General features: G+C 38.6%; 1 long non-coding RNA gene across 1 annotated transcript in view; it reads left to right on the forward strand.

Moving 5' to 3' along the window:
• The window catches only part of LOC138685149 (uncharacterized), a 130,874-nt gene that overhangs the window by 18,463 nt on the left and 88,320 nt on the right, over positions 1-24,091 (forward strand). Inside the window, exon 5 of the long non-coding RNA XR_011324415.1 lies at positions 858-2,032. This is a non-coding gene — a long non-coding RNA (uncharacterized lncRNA). The remainder of the gene's footprint in view (positions 1-857; positions 2,033-24,091) is intronic.

Raw genomic sequence — 24,091 nt, forward strand, 5'->3', positions numbered from 1 at the left:
GATGACAACACGCAGTGGATTTTCAGCTTCAGCTGTAAGAGTCAGTGGGGAGCTGGACGGGGCTGGCAGAGGCTCATCGCTGCTAGCTCATCACTGCCAGGGGAAGCAAGATTTTGTCTAATCACTTCAGTGTGATGGACAGCCGTGATACTGCGGGGGTCCTTCCCGCAGCATGAGCTGAGCAGAGCTAATGTGGTGATACGTTAAACTTGTCTGACCTGCAAATAGAGAATGAGGCTGTGGAGGGAAATCTGTGCTGAAAAAAAAAATGCATAGTCCAGTGTGTTGCATTGAAAATGTTTGAATATTTATTAAGCGTGGCTAGCATTTTATGTTACTAATTGTGGTCTTTGAGATTTTTACCTTTTTTTCTCCTGTAAATTCTCTGTGCTTAATTTAAATGGAATATACTATATATCATGGAAAGAAAAGGCTTTCTAAAACCGAGGCTGGGCTTTTATGTATAGTAGGGAAGTTGATGACTGGAAACACTTAAGCGTCCAACTGATTCTTAACTGTTTTCATGTGTCAAAGCAGAGGATCATAAAATGTGACCTTATTTTTACGTAGCACAGTAGAAGTATTCTGTAAAGGTGGAAAAACAAAACCCCATGAATCCTTATTGAAATAAATACACAGAGCTTTGAATTCAACAACAGAAATATAGTTTAAAAGTTAACTTTTCAATTATCTAGTTTAAGTGATAACAAATTATCCCCAGAAGTAATAGTTATAATACAATAGCAGAAAGGTTGCTTTTTAAATCCTAAAATAATCACATCTCAAAAACAATTGTTAAAATCAATTACTGAAACTGATATGCCATGTAACTTTTCTTGTATTTGCTTTGCTCTCAGACTATTTTTTGGGTGGAGGAAGGAAGATGCCGTCTTAGCACAAGGAACACAAGAGAATTATCAAGAATGGCTGTGCCCCTTTTGCCATTCTCATCCCAAGGGACTCATCAAGCAGTGAACCCACAGCCTCATAAGTATATAGTATACACATGGTATCACATACACAAATTCCCACGTTCCCCTTGCCTCATCTTAGAAATTGGTTAAATAACACTAGCTGTTCGCAGTCTTCTGTTCTGATATCCAAGCAGAGGTCCTGCACACGCTGTGTCCATCTTTGAATGTCAGCACCTTGATTCCCTTGTCCCTTTTCCCAGAAAGGACAGTGATGCTATTGAAACTCTGAATGAATGAAGCTGTAAGAAACTCGATGTTAGTAGCCACTGTTTTAATACTGCTAGAAGTAATATTTTGTGAGATTCTTCCTGTGGTCACAGAGTAGGAGAACTTCATTTCCATTTGGCTGTCTTCTGGTAGCCTAGCTGCGCAGATCTCTGCTGCATTATATTCTGTAAGCACTGTAGGATCGTCTTGCCATCTGGTTTTACAGCCTAAGGATCCAGATAGGTAATCGTTCACCAAAAGTTCGTATCTTACAAAGCATTGCCTACAGTAATTCTTGACTCTAAACATTAGACAATTCACTCCAAAAGCAGTACATGCACACAGACAGATGTACAGAACTGTAATAGAAAGGCTAAGGTCAGTGTGAATGGGGAACTGGTGGGGATGTCTGGGTGTGGAAGCACCAAAGGGGCAAACAGCAGGAAAGAGGCTCTTAGAATGGCTCACGTTAACCCACCAGGGATGGCACGCTTTCAAGGCCTCAGTGTATCTACCTGCAGTTTCATAAGGCACCCAGCTTTGGACAAAGGACAGTGATGACTCCTGATGACTCCAGAGGTGGGACAGGAGGGAGACACTCCTCACTGTCAGCTCCAGGTCTCAGAAACACATATCCAAAACTCGGACATTGTCACCAGCCTACAGAGAACTGCAGAGATGTGTCAAGGACTTGATAGCTGCCATTCCCTGTCCTCTCTGTCATCACAACAGATCCTGGACTAGACATGTGTGGACAGGAGCACTGGGGTGCCTGACCGCTGGCTGGACCGTGTGAGCACCCCTGCCCTGACAGCTGGACAGACTTGGGCATCACAGATATCCAGGTGCTGGTGAGTACAAGTCTCTGAGAGCCTGACCGAAACCTGTTTCATTTCAGGTTTTAATTTTAAGATCACCTTCTCCTCCTGTAGGATCTTAGATGGATATTTGCGGTATTGCTGATACAGTGTTGCAATAGTATTTTCTACACAGACATACACAAAAAAAATCAGGAATGTGCCTTAACTATGTCTCTTTTAAATGTGAAGAATCCATACCACATCCCCAAAGATCTGATTAAAAGCTCTTCCTTGAGGTGATTCGTTCAAGACTTCCCTCTAAGAACCCTCCTAGCAATTTATCAACTACTTTAAAGTTACGTGGTCCAAAATGCTTATGGTGGTGCATGCACATATACGTTTATTAAAATGTATGTATTCATTTAATTCTTGCCAACTTCTGCCTTAATAGTGAAATCCAATTCCCCATATGCTGAAACAATGACCTTTAATAAATTCAAGGATTCATAAAACAGATGGTGGAGACATAAAAAAAAAAAAAAAAAAGAAAGAAAAAAAATACAACAAATAAAACCCCAGCTTGTCCAGCTGCAAGGACCAAAGTATGCATATTAAAATAATCTTGGAAAGCTGGCTGTGTTAGCTAAACCATATGGGCTTAGTTATGTTATACCGTACCCTTGAGTTGAAACTTATTAGCATCTCCTTTTCTGCTGGTGATCAATAATATGTAAAAAGTTATCTGATGGTGGCGATGAGATATTTCACGTTAGTGAGTGAGTATCAGGATTCATAGGATTTGTGCTGTTTGTAGGATTCAGGATTTATACCATTTTTTAATAGAGATTGTGATATAAAGGGAAAAGTGGTACTAATGTGGCTGTAACTATGGTGCTTAATAGATGTATACAAGAGAAATTCTGTAGGGTTTAAAGAGCTGAAGAAACTTCAAGAAAGTTTTATGTGACAGAAAGTTCATCTGTGTTTTCAACTCCATCAGTTGCTCCTGTTAAAAGGTTTTGCCTTCTTATTAAACTTTGCAAGAAATTAAAGGGGAAAAAAGCCTTAAAATGTGATTGTTTTTCCAAGTCTTGTAGGAGGCTTCTGAACTGGCCTCAGAAAGGATTCCTACTTTCTTTTGTCCTTAATCCTGAGTCCAAGGATTTGATTTATAGGTTCTTTTCATTCTCTCTTATCAAAGATGAGGTCCATATAGGGTTTTTGGGGGTTTGGGGTTTTGGGGTTTTTTTTCCCTTTGGTGTACTCTCACCCTCTGAATGATAAGAGCTCATTCCTCTCATATTTCAGACCTTCTGAACATAAGCCAGCTCTAGAGTGGTACCTGTCTATTTATGTTCATGTAGCTGCTGTGCTAAGCTACTAATTCCTGCAGAAAAGAGATTGTTTTGCTATTTGAGTGTGGTAGTTTCTAGTCTGTAATGTTTGGATATTCAGATTGTGGACCCTGTGCACAGATTTCCTGGTTGTGCCTATAGCCAAAATAGTTCCTAAATGCTGAGACAGATTTTTGCAAGGAGGATTTACATGTATGTACCATTGTAAGTATTTGAGACATGCTAATATGTAATTATTGTGTGATAACAGAATCTAATCTACTGAAAGCCAAAACAGTTAAAATAATACTGACTTTCATATTGCTTAAGCAACCATTTGTAAGACTCCAGAGCAGTAGTTTTCTGGGGTTTATTTACAAAGAACTAGGAGGTTTGTTATATATACTTTATATATATATACACATTGCACACTCCGAATCTGTCTATAGATTTCTGTTCCTAGGATTTACAACTGAGGTGTAGAGTCCAGCACTTTATAAATGATCCCATGCAGATAAATGCAATAACTGATAGAATTAAGATAGTAAGTTAAAAATATCAAAATTTGGATTGAAATAAAGTTGGTGTTGGAGAAAAGACAGAATGAATGTTGTAGAAAAGTTTCTTAAACTTTTTTCACCTTTTGTTCCTCTCAGCTGGCCTTGTGTATTTCAGACATATTTTTGTCCCACATCTGTTTCCTGCTTTCTGAATCCTGGCTTAAGCATGACAGAATAAGAGATGGAGATTTAAACTGAAAGCTGTTTGCCAGAAAGGATAATATCTGTGGGCAGTGAGACAACTGATAGCATAACTTTGGCCTTCTCCTGCTATAGTTTTCATTTCTGTTATAGCTAAGCGGACTTACTGTGGGTTCTGTACAGTGTAAGTGATAGCAGAATTTAGCTGGCCTATTGTGTTATATCAGTATGCTGCTGACAGTGTCTTCCTTGCACAAATAAAACATAAATGATGTCTTTAATTAGTTTTCTGTCATGCCATCCAACATTAAAAATGGTCATCCTCAAATGCATTTGTCACCTTGACATTTTTCTGTGGAGGCAATTGTCAATAATCCTGCAAGTATCAGTTACATTCCAAAGATCATTTCTTACATTCCTAAAAAAACTGTCAATCAATTGTTCTTCAGAAGAGCAGAAGGAAAAAGACTTGGTATTTGTCCAAGGGTGAAACTAAGATATGACTTATTTGAGTTAGGACCTACCAGACTCTTGATTGATAGGATCAAAGAAAGAGCAGACCTTCTTTGTCAAGTTCAAGGCTTCTCTTTTGACTGCTGTAAAAGTATTTCCAGCGAGAACACAAATCTTCTGTCTTGATACACAGTAGTACACTCCCTGTGCTGCCCCTAGTTGGCGCTTTGTTCACGTGGTAGTAATTTTATATTATCAGTATATATATCTGTCTTTGGTGTTTAGTTTATACACCTTAATTAATTTTATACTGTGGTGATAATTCTTGTTTTGCTTTAAATTCTGCAGAACCTAAAGCATTTGAGCAAAAATTTGCATTTGACCTGTCAGAGGAAATCACTGACGTCTGTCATCCCTGCTCATTGTTTTGAGGCTTGGCAAGTTTTCTATAAGAAAAATTCAAATTTAATGAATGTTGTTCAAGACTGCCAGATGTAGCATCCACAGATAAGATGGATCTTAGGATAGTAGTTGATATGCACAGCAGCTTGCAGAAAGTGAATTGTTTAGTTTTACTCTGTTACTGCTGAGGTACAAAAAATGTACAAAATATTTTATATATTTCACAAATGTGAAATTCAAAGTGCTTTAAATGCAGTGAAAGTACTTTTAAATTTTGGAAAAATGCATCAATTCTCTATACTTATCTCCCAACTTGATTTCCATGAGAAACAAGCATCTTCCGTTGAGTTCTGGTATTTTCTGCTGCTGGTAGAATAACGGTCTCTCCAGCCCCAGGCATTAATGATACACCTTTTGCTCTTGTCATGGTCTTTTTGCTGATACTTGGCCAAACCATGTTGTTGTGTTTGGATGCTTTGAAAGATACCATGCGTTTAGCCTGGAAATGCTTGCTGCTGGCAGATGGGCATTGGCAAATGACAGAGCCCTGGGGTCGCAGGCTGCTGGTGTGTCCCACAAAGTGTGCCACAGCACGGGGAGGGAGTACAGGACCCCAGGGCTGGCGGTGGAGTGGAGAGTGTGATGGCAACTAAGGGGCAAGTACATACTGAAGGAAAATCAGTGGTGACCAAAGAGAAATGTATCATCAGAAATACAGTAAGAATTACACCCCCCACCCCCCTCAAAAAAACCCCAAACCAACAAACCCAACAACTGATAGAGTCAGAAAGGACCAGAGAAAGTCTGCCATAGAAGAAGTAAATTAAATCTGTGCATCTGCTCCCTCATGCCTTTTACAGCTCTGAGGCTCAGGTTTCTTCTTCAGTCACATGCCTGTATAAGACATGAAAACCAAAATGACTGGCCAGTTGTTAGCATTCCTCAGAATACTGGTTTCATTCTCCAATACTATCACGATCCCGTGTGACCTCAGACAAATCATGTAGGGAAAAAACCTGAGCTGATTTAAATCAGATTAGTTCCACTCACCTTACTGGAGAGTCAGTGGACACTCTTGGTTTTAATGGAGCCTTGACAATTTATGCCAACTGAGAATCTTCCCTACAGTCTCTAGGTTTTAGCTTCCTATGAGTAAAATGGCAATAACAATGCTTCCCTGCCTCACAGGGACATTTTGAGAATAAACGCATTAAAAGAGTGTAAGGCTCTTAGATACTATGCAGATGGGAGCTATAAAAGTCCCTCAGATAGAAAAACCTGAGCTGTAGCAGTTCTGTGACCTAGATCAAGAAGCTCTGCTCCTGTCACTAGCCCTGCCTGAGCTCAGCTCCCTCAACTGTGTAATTAGCTGGTCTCAAATAACCCTAAAAACTTCTAGAAGCTTTTGCTGCTCTCCCCTTTCCCTTAAGGTCTGGCTGTGCCACTTTTTCAGTGCTCTACAGTTTTTAGATTATTTCCCATCAAACATACTCCAAGGCTAGTTTCTATCTGGTTTTCTTTCCTTCTTGCATCTGCTCTGCTGACACTGTAGCATTCAAACATTAAAAAATATTATTTCATATATCAGTTTTTTCTCTTCTGTAAGGCAGAATTCTCTAGAGGAATTTCATCTCCATTGCCATGTCTCTTGGGATGTGGAGGATTTTAGCTGAGGGAATCAATTATTTCATCCAGCTCTTGATATAGACCATGGAAAATAAGTCAGGAGCATAGAACTGTTTTCTGCAATAAACAATTTTTTTGTTCTATAATTTGTTCTAAATATAGAAATCAATGATGCATATTGCATAATCCTTTAGATCCTCATAGTTCTGTGCTTGCTTCCAGTTCTCGAGGCCAGCAATTAGAAGGGTTAAGGAATTTCCTGTCCTTTACAGCATACCAATCCTGACTTGCTACTGGTTGAAGGAAAGTATTGTTACAGCTGAGATACATTTAGCTCCTGTAGGTGATGGTTGTAGGCAGATGAGTAATTTGGTAAATCTGATAAAGTAAATATAATCCATTGCTCAGAGTTATGCCAAGTAGAGCCACTTACTAAATGGCCGCAGTTCCCCAGCTGTGTGTATGGAAACAGCTTTATTCTGCAGTTTTCAGCCTGGCAAAGTATGAGCTCTCGTTGCCAGTAGATTGATAAGAAAGCCAATTAATACAATTGCTAATTTGTTTGCTTTTTCTCCTGCACCCCTGAACAATATCAAGCATATTTTTGTTACACAAGTCCTTGAATTAGCTTTTTTACTTCTTCGTGATTCTTGTCTTGTTGTGGAAGATGGCAGTGAGCAAGAGAGAGAAAGGAAGGCACCAAGAAAAGCAAATGAGAAATCTTTTGACATGATTTAGGGAGATTTTATAAAAGCATTCTCTTCCTTCCTACCCACCACCACCACCTCTTCTCATATTTCAGCCTCAGAAATGGCCCTGTCTCTTTTGTCACTGTGTTTGTATTGTCTTTGTGCTGGGGGCTACACCTGCGATCAGGCAAAGGGCTGCCCCTTGTAGCAGCTGTGCTGTCAGAGTTTCTTGAGAGCAGTGCTCCCAAACTGCTCTGTTTGAGTCTTTGTCCTGGTTTCAGCTGGGATAGAGTTAACTGTCTTCCTAGTAGCTGGTATATAGCTATGTTTTGAGTTCAGTATGCGAAGAATGTTGATAACACACTGATGTTTTCAGTTGTTGCTAGGTAGTGTTTAGACTAAGTCAAGGATTTTTCAGCTTCTGGTGCCCAGCCAGCGAGAAAGCTGGAGGGGCACAAGAAGCTGGCACAGGACACAGCCAGGGCACCTGACCCAAACTGGCCAACAGGGTATTCCATACCATGGGATGTCACATCTAGTATATAAACTGGGGGGAGTGGGGGCGGGGGGATCGCTGCTCGGGGACTAACTGGGCGTCGATCAGTGGGTGTTGAGCAATTGCCCTGTGCATCATTTGTATATTCCAATCCTTTTATTACTACTGTTGTCATTTTATTAGTGTTATCATTATCATTATTAGTTTCTTCTTTTCTGTTCTATTAAACCGTTCTTATCTCAAGATAAGAGATTTACTTCTTTTCCCGATTTTCTCCCCCATTCCACTGGGTGGGTGGGGAGTGAGTGAGCGGCTGCGTGGTGCTTAGTTGCTAGCTGGGGTTAAACCACGACAGTCTTACACTGAGATAAAGCTCCACCAATAAAGTAGTGATTTTTTTCCATGGATTTTTATGAAGGCTGTTACTACCATTTCTCTGTGCATAAGTCCCAGAGACTACTGACTGATACAGATCAGGTAGAAGGAAATTTCTCTTTTAGCCAGTTGATGCTTGTGCTTTTCTTTGAAGAGTTATGGTTTGCCACCACTAGACTTGGCAAACATAGTTCAGGAGTTATGTGCCACCAGCAAGCGATATCTCAGAAATTAATTATGAAAGGAGTTGATCTACATCCCATGACAAGATAGAGGCTTACAGTGGGGTCAGAGTGACCAAGACATGAAGGACCCTTCCAGTCCTGGTGAACCTCTCTGGTTCAGGACAGAGAGATAGAAATAGAGAAATATGGTAAAGTTTGCCCTAATTTCTTCATTAGATATAATTTTTATGGGAAATGTAACAATTTCCAACCCAAACTATGTCCTATAAACACTCTTTATTAATATTATACCTTCACACAAATTAAAAAAAAAAAATCCAAGATCTGGAATGAAATTGTATTTCTGCCTGTCCTTGAAAACAGGAAGCTCAGAATGTTCAGAATGGAAGAAAAAAATGCACAGTCCTGTACTAAATCAGTTGTGTTCATTTATAAATAAAAGTAAAAAAAGGAAGGTAGTGGGTTGTAAAATAAAGAATATTTAGTGGCATCCTTTGTTCATAGTGAGAAATGGACTTCTGCAAATTTGTTCAGTTTCTCTCTTTTAGAAAGGATTAGTTACCATAGCAACTGATACATAACATGACATCCTTTGCTACTCCTGAGATCTACAGAGCAGTTTTTAAGAGAAAAAAAATGTTAATTAATATCTAAAAGAATAAAAGAGACAAGATCTTTCTGCACTATTGGCAAATTGTATTGTTACTTGATTTTCCTTTGCAGGTGTTGTGTAAGAGCTATATGAGAGACCTGTACTGCCATTAATGATATGGGGAAGAACGGAAAGACTGTTTTGGTTCTGTTCAGATGTCAGTGAGGAAACCTATGACCTGTCCAGTTGAAATTTTGTCTGAACTACACTGAAATCAAGTTAGTTGTAGTGAGAATCTCACCTCTAATGCTAGAAAGTGCTACAGTATTCCAGTAAATTTTGTTCTCAACCCTGCTGTACATTAAAAGTGCATGACCACAAACAAGACACACACATCTTCAAAGCACTTTAAATATCTAAAGTCTGGAAGAAAATGCTGAGACCTAGCCACCAAGGATATAGAATATAGAATCATCTAGGTTGGAAAAGAGCCTCAAGGTCATCAGGTCCAACTGATATGAGAATATGGGTCTTAATTTTTCTGCCAGCAGTGTTGTATCAGCATAGGAAAAATAATTCTTTCATGTAAACTCTCCAGTGCTCCCTTGGCCCTGATTCCCTGGCTGTCCAGCTGAGGGATCTCTTGGGAATAGGGTGAGCAGGCTGGAAAACCTGGTATGAACAAGGACTTTAGTCAGGCATGGGACAAGGCTGGTAGGATCCAACAACCTCAGAAGCACTTCAGCATCCCCAGTTTAGCATATAGATACTCGAGAGAAAGATGAATGGTTCTCAGATCCTTTAAACCCTTAAATTCCAAATATTTATGTGATATGATGTGTGCAGATAGCTCTATTCCCTATTCTTGGTGAAGGGCCAGTATGTACAAGCAGTGCATACATTGTTGTTTGTACACAGTGTGAGAATGGCACCAGTTTATATAGCTGGGCTTCTAGCTGTGATGAACTGATTTTTCCAGTGGTTCCCACAGGGTATATAGTACAAGTATGTCTGAACAAAATATAACATTCCATCCCAGAAACTTGTTTTGAAGGGGATATTTAATGGGGAGTTGTGATTTTCCACATCTTTATTGTCTCAAATGTGTTAGCTGATAATGTCAAGAAAGCTGTTAACTTGCGATATACCACAGGATGACAGTACCTTCCTGAATGGCATGTGCTGCTCCTGATAGTCTAGTATATGAGGTTAACTCATATATGCAGGTGGCAGGAATAATTAAACAGAGGAAGAAAACCAGTCATCTAGAATATCTTATGTTAATAGTCCAATGAAAAGACAAACTATAGGAAAAGGCCTGGATGGATATTATATATAATTCCTCTTCTGAATAAATAACACACATAAAGAAATGCGTTCTTCCTGCTAAAAGCTTGTAGAGCACGGGAAAAAAATCTATGCCCGATAGGATATTTTTCTGGGTAGTGGAAAACCAGTGTAACTGGACATTTTACAGCTCTTAGAAATAATTTTCAGATGCTATTTACCTATTTTGTATCTAGACTATTGGTTTAAAATTAGAGTACTCAAAAAAAATTATCTGATGGGGGTTATGCATAATAATATTCTTTTTTTTTAAACTACCTGTGGTTCACATCTCAGGAAACTGAAATCAGAATGAATGACGATCCTTGCTTTGTCCTTGATTTGAAAGAAATTCACACAGTTTTTCTCGATAACATCCATTATCAGTTCTCTGAGCTCATCCAACCCCCTAGTAAATCACATTAAAAAAATTCACAGTACATTTACTTACAACTGGAATTAGGCTATCCTAGATGTTTTGAAAAAAAGATACTTTTGGAAGATGTTTGTCTGGATCAGGACCAATAGAAAGGCCTTTGGGCTAAATTTTCAAACATTGTATGTGGTTTTGTTTTGCTACATTGATGATCCTGCTGTTTGTGTCTCACTTACACAACTCCTCCTGAACAGATGTAAATAGCATAAAATCTTTCATATTCACTGCTTTTCCAACTATGAACTAGGATTTCCTTTCATGCTTAATATTGCAGAGAAAATAAAATAGATTGTTTTACTTTTCGCTGTGAAAGCTGCCTTTGAATGAAGAATCGTTAAAAGGTTAATACCTTTTCTGTCACTTCAGGAACATAAAATTCGCTGCTCCTATCACCTTCACATTCACATCCTGAGTTCCAGCTGATGAATAAACAGACTGGAGATTATCACACAGGGTACATTCATGTGTAAAATGAAATTCCTATTAAAGTTCATTGCTTCAAATGAAGTATGCTTTGTAGCTCTTCCTGTAGACAATCCTGCTGAGTTCTGTCATGATATGCTGAAATCCAGTCTTTCTTCCCTCATCCTTCTGCTTAGCCCTAGAAGAATGTTTTTTTGATGAGGCTTTGTAAAGTCTTTGGCAGAAAATGCCAACAATTATTCAATTCCTTGATTGGAGACCTACTGAAAGTGGTCTTGGGCCATCAGTGACAGGCTCATTTAAATTTTTTTTTTTTTTTTTAAACCTGATGTTCAGTTACTTTCATCTAAGAGTTGTAAGTTATTTCATGTGTGTGCACAGAAAATTGAAATCTTCAGCCCTATGTATGGACAAGACTGCATGAGGATGGCTTGCGCCATCTTCCGTAGTTCTCCAACGCTATCCCAGAAGGCTTTGCGCTCTCACATGAACCCAGAAGCCTCTATGCCCTGTGCGTTCAACATTTCAAATGGCCACGAGATCACACACTTTGTCCTGGCTTCTGACCCCACAGCACTGCAAGGCTGAGTGTAGCACATAACTGGTTAGAGCTGTGCTTTCCCCTTAGTGACATGCTCAGCATAATTTTTAAGCATCAAGTTTATCTTTGTTTTGCTTTCTCTTTATCTACCTGCAAGTGACCAAGAACTCTGATATCAGTTTCTTATAATCCAGGTATTCTTCTTCCTAATTTTCTGCTGAAAAAAATTGAGCTTTTTCTGAAGTAGTTCTGCAGTTTAAGTACTATATTAATGTGTATATTGCTGTCATCTGGGAACTAAGAATAATGAGAGCTTGCAGTGATGTTACTCATATGACATTAAACATTCCTTAAATCCATTCCCATTAAATTGTGGTCTGTTGCCAGAGATGTTCATTTCAAATACAGTATGCTTAGTAAAAACAACTGTATACAACTGCTTGCTTAGCCAAGTATCCTCTAGGAAAGAATCTCAGGAAAGTGAGATAGATGATTAGATCTGCAGAACTGGCTTGCTTTGTTTGTTCCAAATCTACAGAAACAAACTGCTGCTTACTTTGCATTGGGGATTAATTTTTCTTGTGCTACCATTAGCACTTCTACTGAGCCTATATTTTTTGGCTTATTCAATGAGCATCTACTTTCCTGAGTCACTTCAAATTGTTAAAACGGGCTGCAAATGTCCTGTCCCACGTCCTCTGTTTTAATAGCTATAATTAATTTCCTTGGAAGTATTCCTGAAAATCATGATCTATACATCTATATTTCATGTGAGACTGGGCAGTTATGTTGTCTTGAAATCAAATAGGCATGTACATAATGCAGCTCTGGACCTAATTTCATCTATTTTAATGTAATGGTCTAGAGGGTGTGCTGGTAAGCTCCAAATCTCTCCCAGGTATATATTCTGTTTAAAAATCACATCCTTTTCTAGCTAACTATAATTATGCCTATTTTAGGTGTATGTCTCTATATACTGTCAGCCCCCACTGAGTTATTGTGTTAGGTTGTTTATGTTAGTTTCAGCTAATGCCAACTCTGAGGGATGATTTTACTTGCATGTTCCTATTATAACCTAAGTTCTGCTAAGAGGTGGCTGAGGCAGATAAACCCAGTGGGGAAGTGCAGCGGAGGACATTTTTTCTTCCCTTGGGGATCCACTGAGCACAGTCAGGGGAAGACCATTCTGGAGTCCATGAGGCATTCGAGTGATTTGCAATAGCAAGCTAGGACTCTGCAGCAAGGAGTGGCATCAGAGGGGATGAAATAAGTCTCCCACGGGTTGGAGAAGACCGGGCAGAATTTGCTTTAACTCAGAAATCCATTGTACATGAAAAACATAGTGAACAGGCAGAGTTGTTTAGAGATCCTTATTTCTATTTGGTCTTGCCCAGTTGCTTTTCCAGGCTTAACATGCTAAGTATGTGGGCATATATTCCAGCATATAAGAAAGCCCTTTTTTTTTTCAAACGCAGCTCTTTCTGGTTTAAAAATCTTTTCATCTCTCTGAGAGGAGATAAAAACGGTATTCACCAAAAGAAGAATGTCTGCATAGACACACCTCTAATCTCTGGGCAATTTGTGGTCCTACAGCATTGACCTGTTATAATAGCAATCTGATACTCTTTATCTCCACATACGAATTTCAAAGCCATGTCTCCTACAATCTCCTAGTAGATAGCTAAACAATTGCCTACATCCTGTCACTATTTTGAAGGATCTTGGTTGATCATTCCTTGCTTATTGGAACAAAAAGATCAATGATGTCTTCAAATTCATGCTCTAACTGGATGCACTATTGTATTAAACTTTTTTCTAGTTACATTATTTCTCAAGAATAGAATTTTCATCTGTGTTCATCTTTAGCCGCTGCACATATCTATCTGGTTCTGCTGCATCGTTTTTTTCCTCTGAAAAATGCTAAAAGCAAACCTGTATGGCATGTATCATTTCATGTGAAATGCAGCAAACTCCTGTAGCTTTCAGTACTCCTCCAAAAATACTCCTCACCGGTAAGTTGCTTTGCCTGATTAACTGCTGAATGGATTAACTGTAATCTTTCCAAATAGCAAATGCTTTGCAATTTGTTAGTTTCCGAATTTAAGTCCCTTCCAAGTATCTTATTTTGCAAAGGGAATCCTGTAATTCCAGCTAACCTTCTTTAGTTGCTTTCCTCAGTTTCTGAGATTTTTGACTTCTCTGAAGTTTTAAGTTTTATTGCTGGTAATGTATACTGTTCAGGAATCACTCGGAGTCAAAAAGCCTGGCACAGGACAGTTTCATTTATTGTCTGACTTCCAGCTGACTAGCATTATCAAGTACAAACTCTTCACAGCTTATTAGATATATTTAACTGCCTTGGATGAAGCATCTTAACGGAGGATTTTTCCCAGAAAAACTGTATTTCTATAAAGCATGTCAGTGTGACTTGGTACATTCCTTTCCTATGAAAAAGAAGACCACATTTTTTGTTACCCTTTGTCTTAACTATCTTTTTCTCTGGGCCTTTACACCTGTTCTTTAGTGACTTTAAGACACCCAAAATCACTGTCCTTCATTATTTTTGTTTGTATGTAAATAAGTACAACTATGTTATGAAAATATACCAGTGAGTTCTGGTCGATTTCAGTTACCTTAGCACTGTTTGTCAGCATCTCTTTCCCAAATTCTGATTTACCTTCAAAACAAAGTTTTATATCCCTTGGAAATTCACATCATTATTTGCCAACAGAGTAATTGGTGACAGTCAATGGTATTGTTTTCAGTGACTAAGATGAAACCTCTCCAGATTTCTTTTTTTGTGGCTGCTGACCAGACTCTGTTTTTCCTGTTTATTCTATCTGCAGAGGTAGGATGTGGGCTCTCAATAGGGGGCAGGGGGGCCTCTCGATAACTGAGCTGTTGAGAGTAAACAAAGTTAAAGCTTACCTCCTAGCTTTGTTAAAATATAATTATCTCCCATTACCTGGCCCGGAACAAGAAACTAGGTTAAGTTTATTCCTGTTTTGCTTTTTAATTGATTTCATGAGTTTATCCACGATTTTCTTAGCATTACAGTACTGCATGAAAGGGAAGTCACTTCTCTCCCCTTCTGTAGCGGCGAACCACATTTTCTTAACCTCCATGTGAAGACAATGGCTCTGCAGATGACTACTATAGCAAAACCCAACCCTGTGAGGCGGGGGAGGGTCGTGTGACCATTAGGAAAGGAGTAAGGTCAGTTTATAGCTGAGCTGCCCCTTTCACAGTTGCTAAGGGGAGAATGATGGAAGCGGTTTGTTGCCAGGTGGTTGAGAAGTGGTGGTTTTAACGGTGGGCTTTTGAGGGGGCAACGCAAACGGCCAGCCTTATTTCTGTGTTAGCATTTCTTTGCCTCTCTGGTAGCACCTTTGTCCTGCATGCAAATCTGCATGGGAAGGACCTTGCTGATACCAGTTTTTAACCTGCTGCATCTTTTTATTACTTCATGAAACTCCTGAGGCTGTCACAGCTGGACAACCGGGGTTACCCTTTGTTCCACAGCGACAAAGCCAAACCGTCCCCTACCCCCTGTTCTAAGGAAGCTGAATTTGGTGGTGGTGGTGGTGTAAAAAGGGTTTCAGCACACACACCTGCCGGGGCAGCGTGGCCATTTACATAGCTGACCTTACTTGGGGAAGCTCTGTCCCGCCCGCTACCAGGTGGCCGTTTGTAGTGCTGCCTGCAACGGCTGAGCTGAGGGGTTGAGGTTTTTGGTAGAAATCCTTCTTTTGCTGGAAAAAGAGCAGGATCAAGACAAAAACAATGCTGGGGAGGATTTTGGTGGGTCTCTGAAGCAGACAGATTTCAAAACTTTTGAAGGCAGACAGGTAAGAGCTTAGCAGGTTTCCTGAAGACCAGAACAAATTTGCTCTTGGGTGCAAAGAGAAGCTGAGGTGGTGAGTACAACAGATGCTTGTTTATTGTTTAGTGGCTTGCTAAATCTAGCTTTAAATGAAAGTGATGTGGAATATACACTGTAAAGAGCGGCTTGAGCTTTCCTTTCCTGCTTTTCTCATCTTTGGTCTGGTATATTCCAGTTCTTGCTGAAACCTGTGCACTTTCTGTTAGCCTTTCCTAGGTGAGGGAGGAGAGCAGCTGAGGAAGAGGAGGTGGAGAGCATGCTGGAAAGTCTGAAACATTCTTGGTCTCTCTCTGCTGTGGTTTCTTTCTTTTTTTTTTCTTTTTTTCTTTATCTCAGTGACCTTTTTTTAAATGCCTGTGGCTTATGAGTTCTTAAGTTTCAGAATATGCAAGTCCTACTCATATTTGAAAGAAATTGCATGAAATAGTGGTAGATCTAATAGGTTCGTATTGCCTTGGGTGAGTGGGACAAACAGCTGTAGAAGTTGGTAGTAGCATACTGTTCAGCAAATGATTGGTGTGTGAGAAAGCCAATTATTGCTCAAATAAGCTCTATCTGGATGGTGTGCTGTTTGCATTTAGCAAACTGCTAGTGTAAAGTCATGTACAATGATGTTTGAAATATGCATATGCCTGGAAACTCAGGGGTTTTATTTTTATTATTCTATTAAGATAGTGCTGAAGTATGTGAAAGCAGGCATTCTTTGAAAGCCTCAGCTCTGTCGCCTGCTGCAGCTGCAGTGCGGGATCCCTCAGTGAGATGGCTGCCCTCTGTAACACGGCTTGGGGTGTGGAGATGGCAGAGAGCCTCTGCAAACAGCACCTGCTGACGAGGGTTACTGCCCGTAAATTAGTTGAGGGGATCGTAAAGTTCCTACTGCTGCTCAGTAATTAATGGACTTAGCTAGATCCTTCTGCACATGCCTCGTATTTCCTGGTATTTTAGGAGTATGTGCTGGTGTGTGATAGGTTTAGTGTCCTCCGAAGGCTGTAATGGTACAGCTGATTTCTTGTGGAGGTTGTGCTCCTCCAGGTGGGTAGGTAGGTGATGCCTCTTTGTGTTAATACAGCTGGTAATGTGCCAGCCCAGTAATGCTTAATCAATGATTTATGATTTTATTATGGAAAAAAAGTAGCTAATTGGATTGCATGGCTTCTTTGAAACAGCCTTATCTTATGGATCCCTGTTTATTTTTCTGACTGGAAATTCCCTTTCAAAACTAAAAAGAGTGTCTTGAACTTACTCAAAATCTTGCATTGCCCCTTTCCTATGAAGAAGTTAAAGCTGGCTCACTATTATTCGCTTAAATGTGTGAATTTGAAACAAACTTGAATATCTGCCATTTGCTTAGGACAGCTGTGGCTGAAAAATAAATCCACACATGCCATTCATGTTATGAAAAATACTGAGAGGTCCAACCCTCCCCCCCCGCCCCCTTTTTTTTTATTTCAGCAAGACCCATTTTGTTCCAATAGAAAGGCTTTAAATTTTTTTAAATTTGGAAAAAAAAGCCCACTAGTTTCAATTTCTTTGCAACTCTCTTGCTCGGTATGCCTGTGCACATGCATGCCCTCTGATGCTACCCAGCTTGCAGTGTGCTTATGTCCCTCTGCCCTGCAATCAGGTGCTTCCCATCTCACTGTCTCTCAAGATGTAGAATGGGCAAGTTTCATAGTCAGGGGCTGGGCAATTTCTGATGTGTTTCCTCAATAGTGTGATAATCGTGGTACTAACAAATAGTAACTGGTTGTACTCAATTTCTTGTGGCAAACCAAAAATGTTTCTGTGTGTATTCATTCAGTTTAGACTTCATGGTGTTGTGGCTGTGCCTCCAGCATTTCCTTTGGAAAAGCTAATACATACTTGGTTTATGGCCTACTGCTTCAACATAATGAAAAAAATTTAAAAGAAAATTCTGTTAGGAGTTTGAATATTTATGTTTGACACTAGCATGCTAGCCTTCTTGAAAGGCCAGACTGAAGCATTGTTGCCTCTTGCTGTGTTGTTGTTGTTGGGGTTTTTTGGGGTTTTTTTTGTTTGTTTTTTTTCCTCACACCACAGTTTCATGTAGTTGTATTATTTTACTCTAACTTAGTTTTATGCTGTGACTGTCTCCGTCTGTATTGGTGAATTTATGATGTGATAATGTCATTTCAGGTTTGGAAGAAGTTGTACAGGACAGAGGTAGATCTAGTAAATTTGGTGCATTGGATAAGTTAGGCGAAGAGGTTTGGAATTTAGCAGTCAATGTAGCAGTTCCATCTAACACAACCGCAATTTTCTGTACACAGTCTTTGCCATCAAAAAGCCTGTTACACATATGTGTATCTGGGGCAGTTGCACAATGAAGTGTGGTTTAAAAACCAGGAAAAATGCAGCAAGTCCAATACACGATTAAATACTTCCTGATTTAAACTTTGGCTTACTGTCAAAGTTAGTTTAGAAAATCTTTCTTTGAGCAATTTATTTTCCTTGTACTATACATTTATGATCTTAAAAGAGGATTAACGTACTGTGTATTCTCTTCATGGCAATCATTTACATATTTTATTTATATGCAGCTAGGAGCTCTGAGCTCAAAGCACATCTTCCATGCATTTTGTTTAATAATTAAATAGGGTTTACCCAGACCAACCACCTACCAAAATTTGCAAGAGGAATTTTTGCAGTGAACCTGATTTCTCCTCATGTTTCTGCACTTCACAAGGTATTTTATGTGGAACTATTTATTGAAAAGCTATTCTGTCTTAAATAAAGAACAGAAACGAATACTTTGAGACTACTGATATGCATATACCCTGTTCAGCTTTATATCTGATTTAGATTTATCTTGACTTAACAGACCTAACTGATCCATTGTTGCTGATAATGACTGCTGGTTATGTTATTTTTTCTTGTATGCTGTTAAGATCGTGATTTAGGACAGGACACTAACAGGGAATTTCCAGTTCTAGGATTGGAAACAAGAGACTTAAACTATCCACTTATCTCTCTGGGCTGGGATTCAGAATGTGTTTTTTGCTTCTCACTCACTTCTTCCCCTTGCTCCACCCAATAATATGCTCAATCTCCCTTTTTTATCTTCTCTGCTTTAATTATGTCTTTTTGAAAGCTTTATTGATGGGTATAAGTTAATCAGAAACTCTAGGAAATGAATGATAATGAGGAAAAAATTCCTAAAATTCAGGAGCATGATATGTATGGAGGCAAAAAGTTCTTATTCTCCTCTGCTTAACTACATTTAGTCTCCCTGCATGAGACACAACCATATCCCTTCCCTCTTTCCCTGGTTTTGATGGAAATTTCTGTGAACAAACAGAAAATATTTTTACAAGGTATTTCTTTTTTCATAGTGACAGGAAATATGACAAATGTACTGCAGCAAAACTTTTCCATGGCATTGCATACAAAATGCATAAATACAGGATCACTTGCTGCAAGTGTTTCACTTGCCTACCTGATTCAAAAGGCTTTTGATAATGTGTGTTAAACTTTGCATTGAAACTAAAGAGCACTTTTTTGTAGGTACCTCCAAGAATGGAAGAGTATTAATAGCACAGTGATGGTGAACACTTATGTGAATTTACTTGGTTTAAAAAGGAGGGTATATGGTAGGCAGAAATCTCAAACGTATCTTTGCCTTGCTGAAGGCAGGTTGTTTGGGGGAATATATTGACTTACAATGTTTCTCTGCAGTGTCTCAGCATGTCCAGGCAGATAACAGCACTGCACAACCTAAAGTACAGTTTGACTTTTTGACAAAAAAATCACACCGCTGAAGCTCATTTGTTTCTTCAAAAATTGCATACATGAATCATTAGCACCTTTAACAAGCTGGAAGATCTCCAAGTCTATTTGGTCAATAAATCTCCGCTTCAGAGAACTGCAGTAATTTCCTTCAGGGTCTTGGTGATGTGTCTCTGACAAAACTGATGAGCATGTTCACAGACACTTTCACTTTACAATGAGACTTATGGTATGTTTTGTATTTGTGAGTTTGTTTGATATTAGCTCTCTGGCACAACTTAACATTCTTACAACGTAGTGTTTTGTTTGGAGAGGTAGAGAATTTTCTTCATTCAAGTGCAGCAAGTGTGTTTTAGCAAACTTCTTTTTGTTTAAGGTGGCAGTAAGGGAGATGACACTGTACAGTATTTGTTCTTACTCTGTTAATGGTTAGTTACTCTTTGGGGGTACTTCCAGTGAAAAAATCTAGGCAACAAATGTATGTATTTACACACATACCTCTGTTATATGTATGGTATGCTACAGAATACTTGTGGGAGACGTTCTAGTTCTTCTCAAGGATTGAGATGCTGGTTTTGTCAGCAGAGGCTTAGCCTGGCAATAGCTCCATTCCTTAATCAGATCTTGAAGTGCTTAGATTCATATCACGGAAGCAGCCCATTACTACATTTATCATAACCCTATGGTCCAGCTCTGAAACTGCAGTCAGCAGGTGATACCTTGTATGTGATAGTAGAGTTGGTTTTCTAATTTCCTTGTGTTATGGTACGTTTCATATATATCATTTTCATCTGCCTCTTTATTCTCTGGACACTCCATCATGGAAGATGGCTCTGGAATTCTCCACAGTAGTCCCTGGAATTACTTCTTTCTGGTAAGTGTTTTATTTGCTGAGGCTTTTAATTTTTTTGGGGGGTAGCGGGGCAGAATTGCATGTTTTGAGAAATGGTCAGTGAAGAAACATTCACTTGTGAGATGTTGGTTAGCCCAGAAGTCCAAGGCATCTAAAATTTTTGAAGAAATTCTCTTTTGGAAACTATAATCAAGAATCTTGTCAAAGAGGGGATGTTAAAAAGATATAACAACAAAAAAATAGTAATCAAATCACTGGGGGAGTAACCGCCTTGTCCTAAGTCCCAACCACTTCTGAGACTGACACAGAAACTAGAATGCTGTTTTCAGTGTGTCAGATAAACATAAATTGAATAAGGATATAATTGTGTTACTATGGCTTATGTTAAGATTTGTCTGCGGTTGCTGTATTTCCAGGGACAGTTTTCCTGGAAGTACCTGTAGTGACCTACATTTGCTCCCATTGAAGATCATAGGCTGCTACCATCAATTGCATCTGTAATGCACGCTTTATAAAATTCAAGCACAAACATACTTCAAGGGTCTCAGGGCCTGAGCTTGAGTAAGTGTATGAGAATACAGTTTCCATGATCACGATAGAGTTGTGTTGATTTACTCTACCTAGGGATTTTTAGTTGGCTTGCACTGTCTGCACCACTTCAAGTACTGTTGGTATAGCTGCGCTACTGAGGGAGAGATTATCTTATGATTTTTCCCTTGGCTGTGTTTTCTCTTTGCCTAAATTAAGTCATAAAGGGTGAAGCGTATAGTTACTCTTCATATGAAAAACTTCCTTTAAAAAAAAAAAAAAGCAGGGAACAATTGCCCTCTTTCAGTGTTGTCATTGCCATGATCAGGCAGCAATAAAATTCTTCTTTTGTAATCTTTATTATCATCTGGTGATGGGAACCTTCTGTTGCTACAAGCTGCTAAACTTCCCTTTCAGTAACAGCCTACAGCCTTTTAGGCCCAAGTTATGTGCTGTACTCAAAATAAAAACTGGGGGAGACTAATGGAATACTCAGCATTTGGGGGCTTTCATACCTTTTTAACAGAATTTTCTGACTTTTTTTTGAACAGGGAACTACCCTATTATTTACTTATTTTACTTTAATGACTTAGTGTTAAAGAAAATTACAATACAAAGAAAGGAGGATCTTTAGGGGCAAACAAAATACGCTGTTTTGGTACAGATCTTGTATGAAAGCTATTTACCTTTCACTATGAAATCTCATTGCCTGTATTCCCTTTGTACAGTTGTGAATACAAAGTGTGTAGCAGGAGATTAAATATGCAGGTGATGACATGACTGATGTATATATTGTCAGTTCTGTGATTCATAAGGACCTTTCCCTGTTTAGACAATTTTGTGAGTGTGTGTTGTACCTTATAGCTTAAAAACTAAAAGACAAAACCCCCTAGAATTGGACTGATTAGGCTTAGAGGCTCCAGGTCAAACACAGAAGTTCTGAGATAAGTAAGACTGGAGTGAGGACAAGGAACTGAACAGTCTAGGAAAGGATGGAAGCAGTGTGTTTGTTTTTTCTGTACAATGTAGGAATAAAAAAGGCTGAGACCCTCACATGCTTTGTTCCTGGTCAAGTCTTGGAAATTATTATTTTGAGTGAAGAAGCAGCTTTAGGCATATGGTAGAAGGTGGCAGTGGTGGTTTACTTCTCTAACGTTTGCAGTTGACCCCAAGCTACGTATCGCAGAAGGATCAATAGTGCACGTTCTGGTGAATCTTAATTGTCAATATCGTATCTAATTCTTTGCATTCCTGAGTGCCCTTTCCTAATGACTATTCTTTTCAGAGGTTACTGTTGTGTTAAATGGTTCCTCTAGGAGATGGTCAAAAACTGATTAAAAACTCAGAAATGAGTGAAGACAGCCCTTGTGTGTCTTTACTAGCATAAAAATTGATAGTAAATGAGACTGTCACTTCCATATAGTTTGAAAAATCTGTACTTACTGGGCCATCAGCCAGGGACTATTGGATCTTGAAATAATTTTGCAACTTGATGTACAATAGACAAAATGTTAATACATGCTACTAAACTGCTTCTTTAATGAAAAGAATACATTTTTCAGCCTGTTACCTCAGTTCTTCTAGATCTCAATCTGATAATGGAAAACTGGCAAGATCAGCATTATTCAGTCACAGCTACCCTGAAAAGATTTCGGGTGTGCTTTTTGCTGTGAAAATATTCCTGTTGCTAGAAATGCATAATTCAGGATTGGGATTTTTTTTCTTTTTCTTTAAATAATAGCCTCAATTAATGCAGACTCTTATTTTCATTTATGCAAAGGAAACCTATCTAATATGAGAAATTATTCTTCATAAAATAAAAGTAAACTTTAAATATGGAAATTATTCTTTTGAATTCAGTGTTATCACCTCCCTTAGGTTTTACTAGATTAGGGAATGTATTTTGAAAATATTTTTTTTCCTGTTATATGGTGTTTTCTCTCCCACGCCCAATCTTTAAATGTCTTTAGTTAGCTTCATATAAAGATGCTGTTTTAAAGTGCAACTAAAGTAATTTGTAATTAAGTAACTGAAGTCAGATGTTTTCCATATTAAGACTACAACTGAGTAGCTGGTACCTTTTTAAATGCAGTCGGATATGTTACAGGAGGAATTTTCATGGGAGACAGGTTGTCACAAACAAGGAATTAGCTTCACAAACTACAAATAAAGTCTAGTTCACTTTTGTTGTAGGTAGGTGTAATAAAGAGGAGATGATAATGCCTCAAATCCCACTGTTAATAATGGAGCACTATGAGACCGTCTTTGTTTTTTTTAAAGACTAAATATTTAAAGTTTTGCCTAAATATGACAAAATGTTTCCTTTTAAGTGATGAACAGTTTTATCTACCCAAACTGCATTCTATGGTCATTAATTGTGTGCAGTTTAGTACCTTGTTTGCTTTATTTAATACACATTAAAGGATATTTTCTTTGTTAAATCACGTTAGTATTAAAACAGCTTGCCTTATTAAAATAAACAAATATATTTGTGTGACTATAGCTTCATAAAAAATCATGCTGTGAACAAAAAAAATTCATGAAACTAGGAGCGTAGTTTGCATTCAGATTTGCTAAACAAAGAACTAGCTGGTTAAATGGGTGACAAATTGGGTGTTATATGGAAAGATTTTACCTGTTTGACTTGGAAGCTGTGCATATTCTTCTTAGCACCTACCTCTGTATATATGAATATGAAGACTTGAATTTAAACAAAATTTCATTACTAGATTTGAGAATGGAAAACTGTAAGGTTTGCTAGGGAGCTTGGAGCTCTGAGGTTTGAAGTGATAGGTGAGATCATGGGTCTACATACCACTTTATTTATAAAGCTGTTTTTATGGGTCAGGTGCTACTTTCGATACATCTAGCAGTTACGGTGGTAGTCTTAGACTCTAGAAATTGCCGTAATAAAGAAGAAATTGTAACCTATATCTGGAGGGTGTGTTGTTATCTGTATGCTACACAGCTAGATGGCAACATACCTGGAGACTCAGCTGGAAAGCAACCAAGTGCAAACAAAAAGTTTTCTCTAGTTTCGTAGAACTTGTTATTTTTCAGCTTTTTATTTTTGGAAACTTTTTTTCTGAAAGACGTCCATTTTCATACAGATGACTTAGTCTTGTAAACATGCTAATGGAGTAAGCATTAAGGAAAGTAGTTTTAATAGAGTAAGGAAATAAATTAGTCTAGGATGTTGTTCTTGGCATCTGGGTTTGATCTAGAGCAGTGTAAATGGTTGTTTAGTTATGCTGTGGGAGGGAAGGGGAAAGGTCAGTTCTAAACAAGTTTACACTGCTTAGATATTCCCTAGGAAGCGTTAGGCATGTTTTAAAGTCGCCATCTAATCTGTCTGTGCTTGTTTTGAACAATGGATTAACTGCAGCTATCAATATAGCACATTTCCAATGTGACTTTTGGAAGCAAGAGTTAAATTATCTAAACACGTGATTTCCAATGTACCAACCCACTGGTGGGTATGTTGCCAGAAGTTTTGAGGTTGTTCTTGGCCTGACCGCTT

This window comes from Haliaeetus albicilla, chromosome 4 (genome assembly GCF_947461875.1).
Source record: "Haliaeetus albicilla chromosome 4, bHalAlb1.1, whole genome shotgun sequence".
Lineage (NCBI taxonomy): Eukaryota > Metazoa > Chordata > Aves > Accipitriformes > Accipitridae > Haliaeetus > Haliaeetus albicilla.